This window comes from Euprymna scolopes, chromosome 3 (genome assembly GCF_053919585.1).
Source record: "Euprymna scolopes isolate OS-2025 chromosome 3, ASM5391958v1, whole genome shotgun sequence".
Taxonomy (NCBI): Eukaryota; Metazoa; Mollusca; class Cephalopoda; order Sepiida; family Sepiolidae; genus Euprymna; species Euprymna scolopes.
The window spans coordinates 166,643,858-166,659,990 of record NC_136484.1 but is presented as its reverse complement, the minus strand read 5'-3'; positions in this window follow the sequence as shown (position 1 = coordinate 166,659,990).

Here is a 16,133-nt window from a genome sequence, read left to right as displayed (position 1 = left end):
ATATATACATATGTATATATGTACATATTTGTATATGTGTATATACATTTAATATGTATTATACATATATGTTCATATATACGGATTTATATATGTATATATATACATTTAATATGTATTATATTTGTATATATAGGGATGTATATATGCATATATATACATTTAATATGTATTTATATATACATATGTATATATACATATTTGTATATGTATATATACATATTTATATATGTATATATATACATTTTATATGTATGAGTTATATATTCAGACAAATATAATTTAATAGCGCGGAGTTATTCTGTTTTACAATTTTCCTTATCTTCTCCAATCTCAGAATAGTCCTTTTTGTGTTACTGAAATAGTATTAGTTGGATTTATAATCGCGAGCGCTTTCGACAAAAATAGTCCGCCCACCATACTTGTAACAAGCTACCACGTGACTATGAAATATATATATATATATATATATATATATATATATATATATATATAGATATATATATATATATATAGATATGCAATTTAAAAAATACAATTTCTACATTTATTTCTACAATATGCCTGAGGAAGAATAGAAGCACTTCTTTCGAAAGCGCTTGCGATTATGGATCCAACATATACAATTTCGAGAAGAACACAAAAAGGACTATTCGGAGATGGGAGAAGATAAAAAGGAAAATTATAAAGCAGAATAACTCCGTGCTATTCAATAATATTTGTCTAAATTAGAAGATCCTGCCTTAATATAGACAATATATATATATATATATATATATATATATATATATATATATATATATATATATATATATATATATATATATATATATATATATATGATTCTTTAGAAATATATTTTCGAATAATATATACCAGTCCTTATTTAAGAAACTCAATATAATTATAGAGAATAAATGACAAAAGTTATATTCCAAAATTCATAATGTTGACCATCTTTAATTCATTTCTTTAATTCAGTTGACTTATACAATTATTGACAGTATCTGTTTCGTAGCGCAAAATCAATCACTTAATTATTATATCAATCAATCAATCCATTATGACCTTAACTCAGCGGAAGAAATAACAATCAATCCGTCAAGAGGAAATGAAGGCGTGATTTGACATGATTAAAATCCGAAAATTGGAAGACAAGCTGCATATACCTTTAATATGGTTCCATTATGCCATTTTGAATTTCATATATATATATATATATATATATATATATATATATATATATATATATATTTATTTATTTATTTCCTGTTATTCTCAACTGACTAAATTAAATACGTGCTCTGTCCGTCTAATATTTAACGCCCGTACTTGACATGAAGATTCCAAAGTTCAAAATATGTGGCTGAAGAATGTTGGACGTTACATATACTGAAACGTTGAGAGAATAACCAAGATGAAAGCAGTAGTACAAATAATCTAAGTAAAACAAATACTCAGTCCACATCTAAAAAAATATTATAAAAACATCAAACACATTGCCTTTTTATGAGCGGGGCTCTTTTTGATATTTCGTAATCTTCCAAGTAGAATCGGCCATGTGCGTTCTCTGAATTCTTATTGTGTTCCTAAAATAAAAACCAAAGACAAACAAAAAAGATTAAACCAACACACACACACACACCATAAAACAACTGATCTTACAGCAGATTAAACTGACAACGTGGCCAATCTTCATATCGTAACGCTTATAATCACGATTGTACGTCCTGCTGAGTTACAGTATTTAATAGGTTTGCTTGGCAGTTCAATTGGTTTAGAATTTATATAATTGCCAATGATTTTGCCGTCCGAAAGAATATCAAACGAAAAGAAAAACAAATAGATATGTGTTATTTCGGTTTTGTATTCGACGTTGAACAAGTTTCACGCGGGGATCAAATAGCGCCCTTTATCGCACGGAAAGCACATCACACACACACACACACACACACACACACACACACACACACACACACACACACACACACACACACACACACACACACACACACACACACACACACACACACACACACACACACACACACACACACACACACACACACACACACACACACACACACACACACACACACACACACACACACACACACACACACACACACACACACACACACACACACACACACACACACACACACACACACACACACACACACACACACACACACACACACACACACACACACACACACACACACACACACACACACACACACACACACACACACACACACACACACACACACACACACACACACTTCACTGCTCGTCGCATGTGGATGTGGACGACCTTTTTTTTATATTAAAAATATAGAATTAAAGTCTGTTGCTGGTCCACCGTTAGTATTTTAAATCCACCAAAATATTGTTTTATAATCTACTACTGAGATTCATAGGACTTGATCGATCTCTTAGGGAACATTCACCAATGCTTATAGCCATTGCTGTCGTCCTTGAGTGTTTTTTAGACAGTCTGCCATGATGTACGAGGGTTGTTCCAAAAGTAATGCCTCCTATTTTTTTAATTCAAAAACTAAAACGTTGCAGGGCTACGAAGACTGGAGTACCACCCTTAAAATGAACGTCCTTTTGTGCACCAGAATGTATTTTTCTACATAGTTATCACCAGTTTCAATGCAGTTTTGCCTCGAGTTTAAAAGTTCGGAGCACGCTTTGTCACTCATATCTCTGTCGCCATTTTGAAATCGACAAACCTATCTCTTAAATGTGCTGACATCAGCCACATCGGCTTCATAAACATTAAACAGGCGCCGTTGAATGTTGATTGTTTCAACTTTTTTCTGCATGGATGAATTCAATTACGCATTTCTGATTCTGACGCACGTCCATGACCGGGATTGCTTTCTGGGAGTCCCAACAGTTAATATCTGACACAGAGAGAATAAACTTACAAACCATGAATGTATTAAGGTCACTCGTTATAACAATGATATTTGCAATCCACTCTCATTCATTCAGGCGGAGAAAAAATATGAGCCATTGGTTTTTTGGAATGTCCCTCGTATTTGTACCCTTTTCCCAAAGCCACTAAAATCTAGACCATTGTTGATATAACTTGTTCTTTGTTAGCTGACGTATAGTTCGTATGGTCTTGTGCAGTTCTAGGAGGTCCACATCCACTGAATTTGTCTTCTCACCCTTTCAGAAGGGGGTAGTTTATTGCTGATCGTCTGAGGTGCCCCCACCAGCAATGCCAACGGGGCTGTCAAGGTAATTTTTTGCAGGCAAGAGTTTTCTTCCTCTATGGCGCTAGTTTTCAAATTCCATTTTCCCGATCTTGTGGCATATCTTTCGCCGTAGAATAGAGATAAAAATGTCTATTGATTTTCTTTTTATTTATTTATTTATTTTTTTTATAGATCAAGCAGAGTAACAAAATTGAAGTTGTTATTCAATATTACCAAATGCTTTCTTTTTGTTAAAGTCATCTTTATCAATAGACGTTCCGGTTTTATTGGCATATATACCAATCAAATATACGTGATTTAATTTCACACCTCGTACATTAAACAGACATGCTAAACATATCTATCTATCTATCTATCTATCTATCTATCTGTGTACTATTATAATTATATTATATATATTATATAAAAGTCTCTTTGTGTTTGTGTGAGTTTTTTCCTCATAGACTGTGAAACGGCTGAGCCTAACTTTTGAAAATTTCACAAAAAGCTAATTTATATGTCTGGCAGTGTTCTTAGATATGTTTTTTTGCAGAAATTTATCCAATAAGTATCGAAAATCGAACAAACCCGATCTTAAAAATAGCTTTTCTCTCTTATAGATGAAAAATAATAATTTTTACAGGGGAACATTTAACGTTACACCGGCCAAGGGAGATAATAAAATCTAAGCACATCATTTTTTCTTAAAAACATATTCATTATAATCTGGAAACATACCTTAGTGGTAGAGCATTCGAATACAGATTGAATGATCCCCTATTCAAACCCATGTGGACCTCACGATTTTATTTTAACTTTTTCTCAATGATGAGTTTAATTTACGATTTTTTTTTTTTTACACAGTGATCACCACTTATCAAGGCCCGGAAGCCACTCAGGGATAAGGGTTATTGCAAGTACATTACGTTAGTGTGGAGATTTGATGGAGTGTTTACTTAAGGGGGCGGTTCATTAGGAATTTGTTAACATTAGACTTGAAGACATCCAAGTTGTAGTCCGGAGGGAAGCAGGCAGACGGAACAGAGTTCCACAGGCGTGCAGTTCTAAGAAAGAAGCTTTGTTCATGGAATCCGCGTTTTGATTTAGGCACAGATATAGAGTGGGGGAAATTTTTCACAGTGGATTCAGCTAGACGGGTGTTTTTCATGAAAGATTGGCGAGGGGGGACCAGGGATTGGAGTTCAGACGAGCACCTGCCATGAAAATAACGATAAAACAAGGATAGGCTCTAACGTCTCTTCTGTGGGAGAGGGGTTGCAGGGTAGAGAAAAGGGCATCCCCCACATATAAAAGAAGAGGTACCGTTTAAAATCGCTGCAAATCATTTCTTCGTTTGCATATTTTAAAACTAAACATTAATCAGAAGTGACTTTTCCGGGGCATTCATCGTCAAGCCCAAATATTAGCTAACGTGACATCGTAAACAAACCAGGGCGGAATATGATGAACGACATTATTATTATTATTATTATTATTATTATTATAATTATTATTTGCGAATTAATCCACTCGGCAAATTATTCCTTGTAATATATAATAATCAGTAGACGATAAATTCGATAATAATACATACACAATCTATATCAATTAAAATATCATATTTAAGCGTATTGTACAACAGGACAACGCCGAGCTGACAGGTAGTCAGAACTAAAAGCTCAGATATGTACAGTTAGCCGATTTATTACAATTGACAATCATGAAAGACAAGCAACAGGAAAAACAATACGAGATATTTAGTTCTTACTTTTCCTTTTAAGATGAGAACATTGCTTATCAGTAATGGGGACCTAGATTCCTCATTTTATGGAAGTCTTACGGTAGAGGTCTAACAGCGATAGATTGTTAATACTCTCTGGCCCGTTTCAGACATAATGAGGAATGGGGGAGCCCTCACGTGTGCGCAAAAATGGTACCTCGCCAGAATAAGTTCCCTATAAACCAGTGAGCCTTCTTCCTCTTCCACTCTCGCAGACTTTGTTTATTTTTCTTTCATATATATGGAAACATGAGTATGAATGGCGTTTTTCGTCGTGCTCCTGCCAGCGGAATCTTCCTTTGAAGAATTTTTGGCTTTTCAGTCATTTTTCATCGTCGTCGCCTGAACTTCCCGCAGTAATCGGAAATATATTTTTTTTAAATTTTAAAAAGAACGTATCACAATTACGCTGATATATAGACGAACTTAAAAACGTAGGCGGATGTGGCCACACACAGCTAGAGTGAACTACTTTTTTTCGGTCTGATTTCTCCGTAAAGTAATGCGGTTATTTCAAATAGAAAAGAACATGTCTACTATTATACAAAAGTCACTTTGTGTGTGTGCGTTCCTTCTTCGTAAGTTCCGAAACGGCTGAGCCTACTTTTTGCAAATTTCACACAAAGCTAATTGAAATGTCTAACAGTATTCTTAGATACACATGGAATATATTTGTGCAGATTTTCGCAACTTTTCTAAAAAAAAAAACAAAAAAAAAAAACAAACAGATGTCGATAGTGTTCTGCTTGATTTTTCATTTCAAGGCCTGAAATACAAGCTAAAATGCATAAACTTTTCTGCCCGTAGGCTTATTACTAGGGATATGACAACAGCATATTCTTTTCATTGTTTTGACTCTCGAGTGTGTATCTGTTGATATCCTATATGCTTTTATATAGAGTGATGTGGTTCTCAGTTGATATACTCGAGAGTCAAATAATGAAAAGAATATGCTGTTGTCCTAGCCCTACTTATTACACACTGACGTCAACATAGTCGCTACATTAAATACAGAATTTGAAAAAATAGAAATGTAATCCGATCTTTAGTAAATCGGAAAGATGACAAAACAAATAAAAATAAACAACGGACAATTTTTTGGTCAACAAATAATGGTTTTAATAAAAAAAAAAAAGATTAATTTTTTTAATATACATCTTTAAAAATCTTGCCTCCCTTTTTAATGAACTTATTGAACTTGCTTGTTTTGTGGTCTTTATCGATATGCCGTTCATAGACCGCGTTAGAATCCAACTTCCTATTCATGAAACACCATTTCCAAGAACTGCGAGCTTGTAGAACTCTTTTTCTGTTGAATGTTTTCCTTTTCTCTATAGTATTGGTCTTTTCAAGACTAAGGTTATTAGGCATCTTCCGTCTTTGCGATAATCATTTTCCGTTTTTATTTTAGTTTTTTTTTACGTCAAGTGGCTTTATGCTTTGTCTGATCTACCATAAAACTGTAGAAAACAAAAGCAAACATCGCTCCTTCTTGATTCGTTAGTATATTCCACCATTCCAAATTCTACCAGACTACTGATGCGATCTTTAATCTTTATGAGTCATACGAGTCCTAAAAGTGAGTACTATTACCACGCTCTTTCTTGTCTTGGCCACATACAAAATCGACTTCGCAATCCAGTGGGGGATAATCCCTTCTGTTTTCTACAACCTGCTTATTTTTATTTACATGGGAGTCACCAATTATCAAGGCCCAAGGCTACTCGAGAATAAGGATTAATGAATATGCGATGATCACCTAAACAACAGCGTAGTGATCGTCAACAGTGGAAATTAAATAGAATTTGATTATTTAAGGGGGCAGCTTAACACGAACTTATTTACATTAGACTTGAATACGACCATATTGTAGTCAGCTGAAAAGAAGTCTACGAGGAATAGAGTTCCATAGACTGGCAGTATTATGAAAGAAACTCTTTTTATAGAATTTGCGTTTAGATTTTATCACATATAGAGAGTGGGGGAAATTCTGCACAGAGGAGACATTGGTGGCTTTTCACTATTCTATAGCTATTTCAATTTTATGTGCTAGATCGAGCATCAATTTGTGGTTCATTTATTAAAAAATATTTTTTAAATTACATTTTCACCCCAAACAAGGCACATTGCCACTTTGGTGTAGGGGGCTACTATCAGGGGCAGCAACTACTGGGATATTATGTAGGGATTTGGGCAGTAAGATGTCGGTTCACGTTACACTTGAACTTCTGCATGTCAGTACAGTTGGGGAAGCAGGGACCTGGAATGGAATTCCAGAGTCTAGCGGTTCTGGGGAAGAAACTACTGGAGTAAAAAGCTCTTTTGAATCTAGGGATCTCTACTGTGAAGGGATGGGATTTAGCTGCTTGTCGGGTTTGTCGGGGGTATTTACGTTGTGGGGGCACAAGTGTCTGCAGTTCGTCAGAGCATTCACCATTAAAATACTTGTAGAACAGGCAGAGGGATGCAACGTTTCGTCGATGGGACAGAAACTGAAGCTTAGATGTCAGTTCAGGGCCTATCAGATTGGCGACTCTCTTTTGAACCTTGTCTAGGAACGAGAGACTAGCAGCAAATGCACCAGCCCAAATGTGACAGCAATACTCCATACATGGACGAATGGTGGCCTTATAGAGGTACATGATACTTTCAGGTGTCAGTAGTTTTCTAGCACGGTAGAGAGAACCTAACTTCCTCGCAGCGGCCCTGGCAATGTTTTCAATGTAACTGTTCCAACTCGTGTTTCCTGTGAACGTTAGGCCAAGCAGTTTGAAAGATGTGCTCTCAGATAGGGAGTCACTGGCCATTGCTATTTGCGGTAGAGAAAGTTTCTTATAATTATTGAAGGAAACCAGTTTATTCTTGGCAGCATTGTTGTGGCCATCCATTTTTGTCCCCATTCCACTACAGATCGGAGGTCATCCTCTAGTGTTTTTGCCATTTCTTTAGTTATGTGTTCATTTGTTTTCCTGTCATGCCTGTTATAGAGTGTGGTGTCATCAGCATATATACCCATCTCAGAGGCAGTTTTGTCGGGGAGGTCATTAATAAATATTAGGAACAATAGCGGTCCAAAGATAGACCCCTGAGGCACTCCCGCATTTATATCATATTCTTTAGATGTACGACCGTCGCGGATAACCTGGATTTTTCTCTTAACTAAGAAGGATTTAATTATGTTAAGTATTCTACCAGTGATACCGTATGATCTAATCTTCCTGAGGAGACCCTCATGCCATACCCTGTCAAAAGCTTTAGATACATCTAGAGCTACCGCTCTGCCCTCCCCGCTTTGTCCAGTTAATGGTATATGCGTTCAAAAATTACAGTGAGGATGTCTGCGATGGAACGGGCATGTCTAAATCCATATTGTTTGTCAGTCAGAAGTTTAGCATCTGTAAGGTGAGGGACTAGAGCATGGTTAATTATGGTCTCAAATATTTTGGCGAGGCTAATGGGGCGATAATTTGATGGGTCAGTCCTTTCGCCAGAATTCTTGAATACTGGTACCACAGAAGCAGTTTTCCAACAGCTCGGAAAGCATGATTCATTAAGGCATTTGTTGTAGAGTTTGAAGAGAACTGGAGCTACTTCGGCTAAGCACTTTTTTATTAGCACAGCTGGGATGAGATCAGGTCCACAGGCTTTTGAGGTGTCAAAGTTTTTTTATGATAGCATGCACCTGAGCAGGGGGTGGTTTTTAGATCGTCTAGCGTGGCGTCTGTCCGCAAAGGAAAGTCAGGCAGGGGGGTGGTTGGAAGGGTCCAGTGTGGAGTTGGAGGCAAACCGGCTGGCAAGCATATTAGCCTTGTCGGTTGCTGAGCAAACAACGTTGTGATTGTTGGCTAGTGGGGCAATTGTTGATTGCCCGTTATTTACTACACTGTTGTAAATTTTCTAGAAGTCACGAGTTCCTAATTTTTTTGCTTCGATGCATTTTTTAGTGGTTTCAGTAAATTCTCTCTTAGCTGTCGCTATTTCCTTCTTAACGTTACTTCTAGCTTCTATATACTTCTGCAGAACATTCACATCAAGCACTCGTCTAGTTCCCAACAATTATTCTGTATAATTTTTTTTATTTCCACGAACACCCCACTTGTCGAACATAATCTAACGAAACTCTTCCCCGTTGACATCAACACGGTCATCTCAAAACCCACTGTCAAGATGTACCCACCGAGGTGTCCTGTTTAGTAATTAAATTCTGCCCATTGATATCTTTTTCAATCCTCTCATAGTATTATTCATCAACTGATAATCCCATTAATCTATATTCTCGAGTGGCTTCTGGTCTTTCTAAGTGGTGACTCATCAGCATAAAAATCATTTTCTTTTAAAACAAACAGATTAAATGGGCGAAACTTAAGGATGAATCCGTTCTTGTTAAAGTTCGCACAAAAGAGACGTTGCCAGTCTAAGATTTATCGTTATTTTCTAACCAGGTGTTCAACTGAGCTTCTATGTATGCCTCTCCCTTGTAAAACATTCACGACAATCACTCGTCTAACTACAACTGTCAACAATTTCCATAACTATATCTGAGCTTAAAACTAAGCGAAAATTCCAAGAACAAAGCCTCTTTTCTAGAACTATTCATTTGTGGAACGCAATACAATGAGCCTGCTCCCTAGCTGACTATAACATGGTCGATTTCAATTCTAATGTAGACATGTTCTTGTTGAGCCATCCTCTTAAATAATTATGCCTTACCCAAGATCTACTATTAACGATTATAACGGTGTTGTCTCATCGGTCACTGACTCATTAACTTTTATCCTCAAGTTGACTTTGAGCTGTGATAAGCGGCGCTCCCCCTCCCCCGCAAAAGCACTCATTAATAATGAACAATTAGAAATGAAACAGATTGAACGCCCTTGTCGCGCAACTAAGGATAATATTACAGCTTATGTAGACCTTTTGAACTTAGATATTGTTGACCCTCGATCGGAAACAAAGTGTGCTGAATCCACACACACGGTTGGTTGCCTTACGTTGAAATAATCGCACGAGCTATTTTTCTTTTCAAGAATCTCCTAAACCAGTAGGACTAATCAACAGTCGAATATGTCATCAGCAGGCAAACAAAGGAGACATTAAAATGCCACATCTTCCCGTTAATTAAGTGAAATAGGTGACCTCGTTTGATTATCAACGGGATCATTGTTGACTTTGAAATCGGCAGGAGGGGGCGACACACAGTGTTTTATTCAAATTTTATGAACTAGCTAAAGACGGCGCCCTACCAAACCGATTTTGTACACTGGGAAACACAGCTGTGAACTACTACCACAGTTACTGCTGATAATACAAGGTGGGGCAGAGCAACTCGCTTATATGTATATATATATATATATATATATATATATATATATATATATATATATATATATATATATAAATTGATATATAAATTGATATTCCAAATAAGTTGCTCTGCCCCACTCTGTATAATCCTAAAAATGTTTGGTATCTCTGAAGTCGAGACTATAATATTACTGTCTTTTAATACTCCATTTAGTTTACTATTTAAAATAGTGCTAAAGTCAGAGGGAGTATAGTGTTGTATCTGTTCCGTTGTCATTATACCATCTTCCCATGTATTACTTTATCCTTTTTATGGGATGTAGTGTAGTATCTGTCATGTGGTTAAAACATGCTTCCATGAATTATACCTTATTTGGAGGGGTATATTTCTGTTTTCATGGAACTATCTTCCCAGGTATTACTTGCTAGCTAAAGATGGACCCCCTACTAAGTCGATGTTGTACACTGGGAAACTACACAATAAAGCTGTATACTACTACTACTACTACTACTACTACTACTACTACTACTATCATCACCACCACTACTACTATTTCTGATAATCTAGTATGAACAAAGATCTGGCATCTCTATATCTCTACAAAGACACAATTCGCCCATGCATCGAGTATTGTTGTCGCATCTAAGCAAGCACATCTACCACAAGCATCTCACTCTTAGACAAGGTTCAAGAAAGTCTCTCAAATCTAATAGATTCCGCACCAACCTCTCGGCCTTGCTCCAACCTTTTTTTTTTATCGCTGCAATGTTGCATTGACATCCATACCATTAGGTACGGGTAATTTAATGGCTACTTCCGTAGGGGGCATGGTTTTTAACGCCGGTTAATCATAATAATTTTTTTGATTTTCGAGTACTTTTTTATTGTATTTGAAAAAATATACTTTAAAGTTAATTTCTCAAAGAAAAAAAAGCGTGTGAAATAAAAAATACATGGAATAATTTTATCTCAAATCTGAAAAACCCTAGATTTCACATAAAAATTCATTATGACAAAAATCACGTTTACATTTTTCTGTCAAGAAAAATATAAGTTTTCTGGAATTATTTCCAAGTTAAGTATTAAGTTAAAGTCTTAAGATAATGAATTACTACAATAGATGTACTTAAATTTTGCTAAAAAAGTAATAATTATCCAAAAATGTATCACTGGTTGGAACGAGACTTGTTTATCGTATCCAAAAGAACTCTGGCGGCAATATTCAAATATCTATGGAAGGACAAATTAGAATTATTTAACATTATTCTGGCATACCGAGCGACTTTTTTTTGAGTCGCAGACACCCCTTCCTTAATTTAAAAATGCAGAAAAGTTAATTAAATTCATTAATTATACTACTGACAATTCTTTGAAAAAAATGTTAGCACCTTATTTATTAATATTAATACAGAATTACAATTGGTTAAGAAAACAATTTATAATCATTGAAAAAATCACACACGAGAAAAATACAGACTTATGTTAAAATTTATCATAATGCTTACGTGAAATTTAAAGTTCATAAACAGGCGGGTAGTTGAAAAGAGGAGGAGGGTGGGCAAAACAGACTGGTTTTCTTTTCAACTCTGCGCATCCGTACTTATCGACATGAAACGTTCGTATAATTTTTGTCATTTTTAATCAAATTATTTTTCTATGTTCCTGTTTTTCGATTTAATTTTTTTTACTTTATTTTCCAAGATTATATGAACATTATTTTACGTTGATAATTATACGTTCTTGCGTGCAATGGAAATATTAGAATCTTAAATATAAAGATTACGTTAAAAATGTAAGCGTAAAAGAAGTAGAAATAAGTTTTGCAATTATAATTCTTTTTGTGTGTGAAAATATTAAATAAACGATGCTTAATTCAATGATAATATTGGTAGTTCGATAAATTAATTTTTCTTCGAGTTATATCGATTTCATTAATGCGGACTTCAGGGGCTTTTTTTCGTAATGTTCCTGTAAAAATTATTTTATTTTTATTTTATTGTTACAAATTACGATGCTTTACTTATATAAAAAAAGCAAAAATAAATTCTTGCGTTTTTTATTTACTACTGAAAACGATAACTTTAGTAAAGGTATTTTTTGTTTAAACAAAATAATACATTTTCACTAAGATTTAAATAAAAATAATTAGTTCATTATATTCCGCGATCATTATTTGATAAATACTGAAAATGTCATTAAAATTGGTTGATTTTCTGATTTTTGGTGAATTTTTAAGTAAAGGGAAGGGTCAAAATGTTAATACATTTTGAGCATCGGCATTCATTTTGTCCGTACCTACATACCATACATAAAATACTTAAAAACAAAATGCCACAAGACCATTCAATGTCTCGGCCCCAATGTTGGAATATAATTATATAATAGTTCATTTGTTATAGTTTTGCACAACAGAGTATCTCCTCAGCGCAAAGAAAGAACCAATTATTTACAACATTTTTGGGGGTGGGGGGTGAATAAAAAAGAGTAAAAAAAAATTCTGTCTGAAGTTGAAACAATACTATTATCTTTAATTGTTCCATTCAGTTTACTATACTATTTACGATTAATGCGAAATTCAAGAGGATAGTGAAGTATCTGTTCAGTTATTATGATACCCCCCCATGAATTACCGTCTTTTTTTTTTGGCAGGTAGTGTAGCATCTGTTTTCTGGTTATAGTAATAAGCTACCATGAATTACCTTTCTCTTTTTTTCGGGTAGTGGGTATTTTCTGTTGTTATGAAACCATCTTCCGAAGAATTACTTCCATCTAGAGGGGCAATATAGTACATCCATGTTTGTTATGATACCGGCCTCATATGTGAGCAAAAAATATGCGAACGTTTTTAACATATTGTGCTAGTAATAATAATGGTTTGAACGTGAAAATAAATCCAATTCATTTAAATTGAGACATCTATAATAAAAATCTCACCTGTCTATTTAAATGTATGTATGCATGTCTGCCTAGAACTTTCGACACAGGCAACGGATTTTCACGGGATTAATCTCGTTTTGAAGCTCGACCTTTCGGCCGACAAATATCGAATGATTGCCTAAAAACTGGGCACTTTTCTACAGGGAAAAGTCGCTTTTTTCGCCAATATTTTCGAAAATCATCCCCTCTTTTCGATTGACTAGCCTTAATTTAAACCTTCGTCACTTTCAGTTTGGCGATAGACGCCACGGCAAAGTTTTTTTTTTTTACTTTCTTTTCCGCCTTCGCGGTACGGGTTCGAGCCAGCCTGCCTACACTCACTTTTTTTTTTCTTTTGCTCAACACATATCTCTAAACACCCGTGCAACGCCGGGCACCCAAGCTAGTTAAACGAGAAAATATATTAAAATCTTATTTTACTTGAAAAGAAGACCTTATTCCGGTATCAGGTTTTGCCAAAACATGACTTTTTTTAACATAGGAATCACCACTTAACAAAGCCAACAGGCCACTCGAGGATAAGGGTTACAGAGTGTACAGTAGAAATTAGACAACATAGTAATTGTTAGTAATGGAAATTCGGTAAATTTGTTAATTTATATAGAACGGCTCATCAAAAACTTGCTTACGTTAGACTTGAAGACTACCATATTGTAGTCAGCTGGAAAGGAGGAAAACGGAAGACAATTCCATAGGCGTGCAGTTCTAAGAAAGAAGCTTTGTTCATGGAATCTACGTTTAGGTTTAGGCACAGATAAAGAGTGGGGGAATTTTTTTATGCCCTTTTCTGCTACACGGGTGTTTCTTGTGAAAGTTTGGCGAGGAAGGACCATAGATTGGAGCTCAGTCGAGCACTTGCCATAAAAATATCGATAAAGCAGAGACAAATTCACAACATCTCTTCTGTGAGAAAGAGGTTGCAGGGAAGGGAAAAGGACATCCCCTACGAGGCTACGAAGTCTATTTTGAACTCTATCAAGGCAGGATAAGTTCTTTCTAGCAACTTTTTGAAGTATGATCGAGTGTTGAAGTGCAACAAGTTTAGTAGTGATAGTTTCGTAGCTTTTAAAATGGCGTCTATCGGGGTTTACATTCGAAATCATTTAAGGTGAAGAAGAGATCATTGAAAGCAATGGAAGGCGTAGTTTTGTCTAATGGAGATGTGATGAGAAAAGTTGGTGAAGGCGTAACCTATACTTAGGCATTTTTGAAGAGGACAAAATCAATTCAATAGATATGAAAGAGACGGAGAAAAATACACAAGCAGAATAAGAAAGCTCATGCACGAAAAATTATTTAGCAGAAACCTAATTAAAGGAATACGTACTTCCGTAGTAGTTCTGACCGTTCATAAACTGAACAAAAAATACGTGCCGCAAAGCTCTCGTAAACTACTAACAATGTGCAACAAACTGCACCCAAAGGATAATAATGACCAACCCTGTGAGAAGGGGAAATGAACTGATGAATATTAAGGAGTGCGTGAACAATGAAATTAAATGACTAGAATATTCGTATACGAGAGAAATAGGGGTACACGAGGTAAGAACAGTTCATGTACGAGAAGAAGTGAGAATACGAGAGAAGAAGAGTTCGGGTACAAGAGAAAGATTATACGAGAGAAGTTTTGTGCATCTTCGAGATAACGAGGATTATACGACAGTGTACGAGAGAAGAGAAGTTTGTGTAAAGAGAGTATACGAGAGAAGGGCCATGAAGGTATGAGAGAAAGGTGGGTATACAACGTACACACATTAGTATTCACTCCTAAGTGACCTGTCTAAGAGTAGGATACTAGCAGTCGATACCCCAGCCCAGATGTAACAACAGTACTCCATGCATAGGTGAATAGTTGCTTTATCAGAGAGGCGGTAGCACTCTCTATATAGGGATGGCCCGTACACGCCTATATACGCCTACAAAACAAAACAATTCAAATCTCAACTAAAATCAACTTATAAGTTTCAAAAAGCACATATTCTTACAGAGAAGCGTCTTACGAATCCAGCGAGTGTCAGAACGTCGGTTAAAATGTCAAAAGAGAACAAAAAAAAAGGTACAAAAATGGCCAATTGTTCTTCTTTCTTCTTTCTTCTTCTTTCTTTTGAGACGATGTATCTCGGTGTACGAACGGTCTCTGACAACAGTTCAAGCATCAATCGACTGCTCTTTACACGGAGAAGTGCAGTGACCCATCGCTTTTTAGCTAACTCCATAATTAAATAAGATTACGTGTAATAACAAGTTTTAAAAACTATATACCCAATGTAGACAGACCACTTCGAACACGGAACTTCTCTCAAAAGGGACAGCTCCAAATAATACACCGGATGCTCACAGACGTTCCAGTTTGCCAGTGGCCTATATTTCTTGGACGCTGAATATTTGAGGTGAACGTTAAGGCTTTTTCTTTAAACAGTAACCTACCAGCGTTAATGAAACCACGAAATCTTTATCTCAGTTGATCAAAATTGTTATAAGAGTAACCTATCAGCAAGTACGACGTCAAAAAACAATGTTATAAAAACAAATAATTCTTCAGATTTTGGACTGTAAAATATGTACAAAATGTCAATGCTGTGACCAGGATTCGAACCTAGGTTAGCACGGCCACAACGTGGGGTCCTAACCTCTAGACGATCACGGCTAACACTGACGTCTGTCGCTCTTGGCAGAAAGACACATGACTACAGTCAAACTATTGAAAAATAAGGAGGAAACTTGAAATTCTCACGCATGCGCAAAAATACACTATAGCAACCATTGTTAAATGCAGCTGAATCTCTTCGCTCGCTAAGAAAAGTAGATCAGACCAGTTCTTCTAAGAACTCACCAAACGCCAAAGGAAATAAGTTAAATTAACCGCAAAAGAAACTGCAAGAAAGTCATCTTCTAA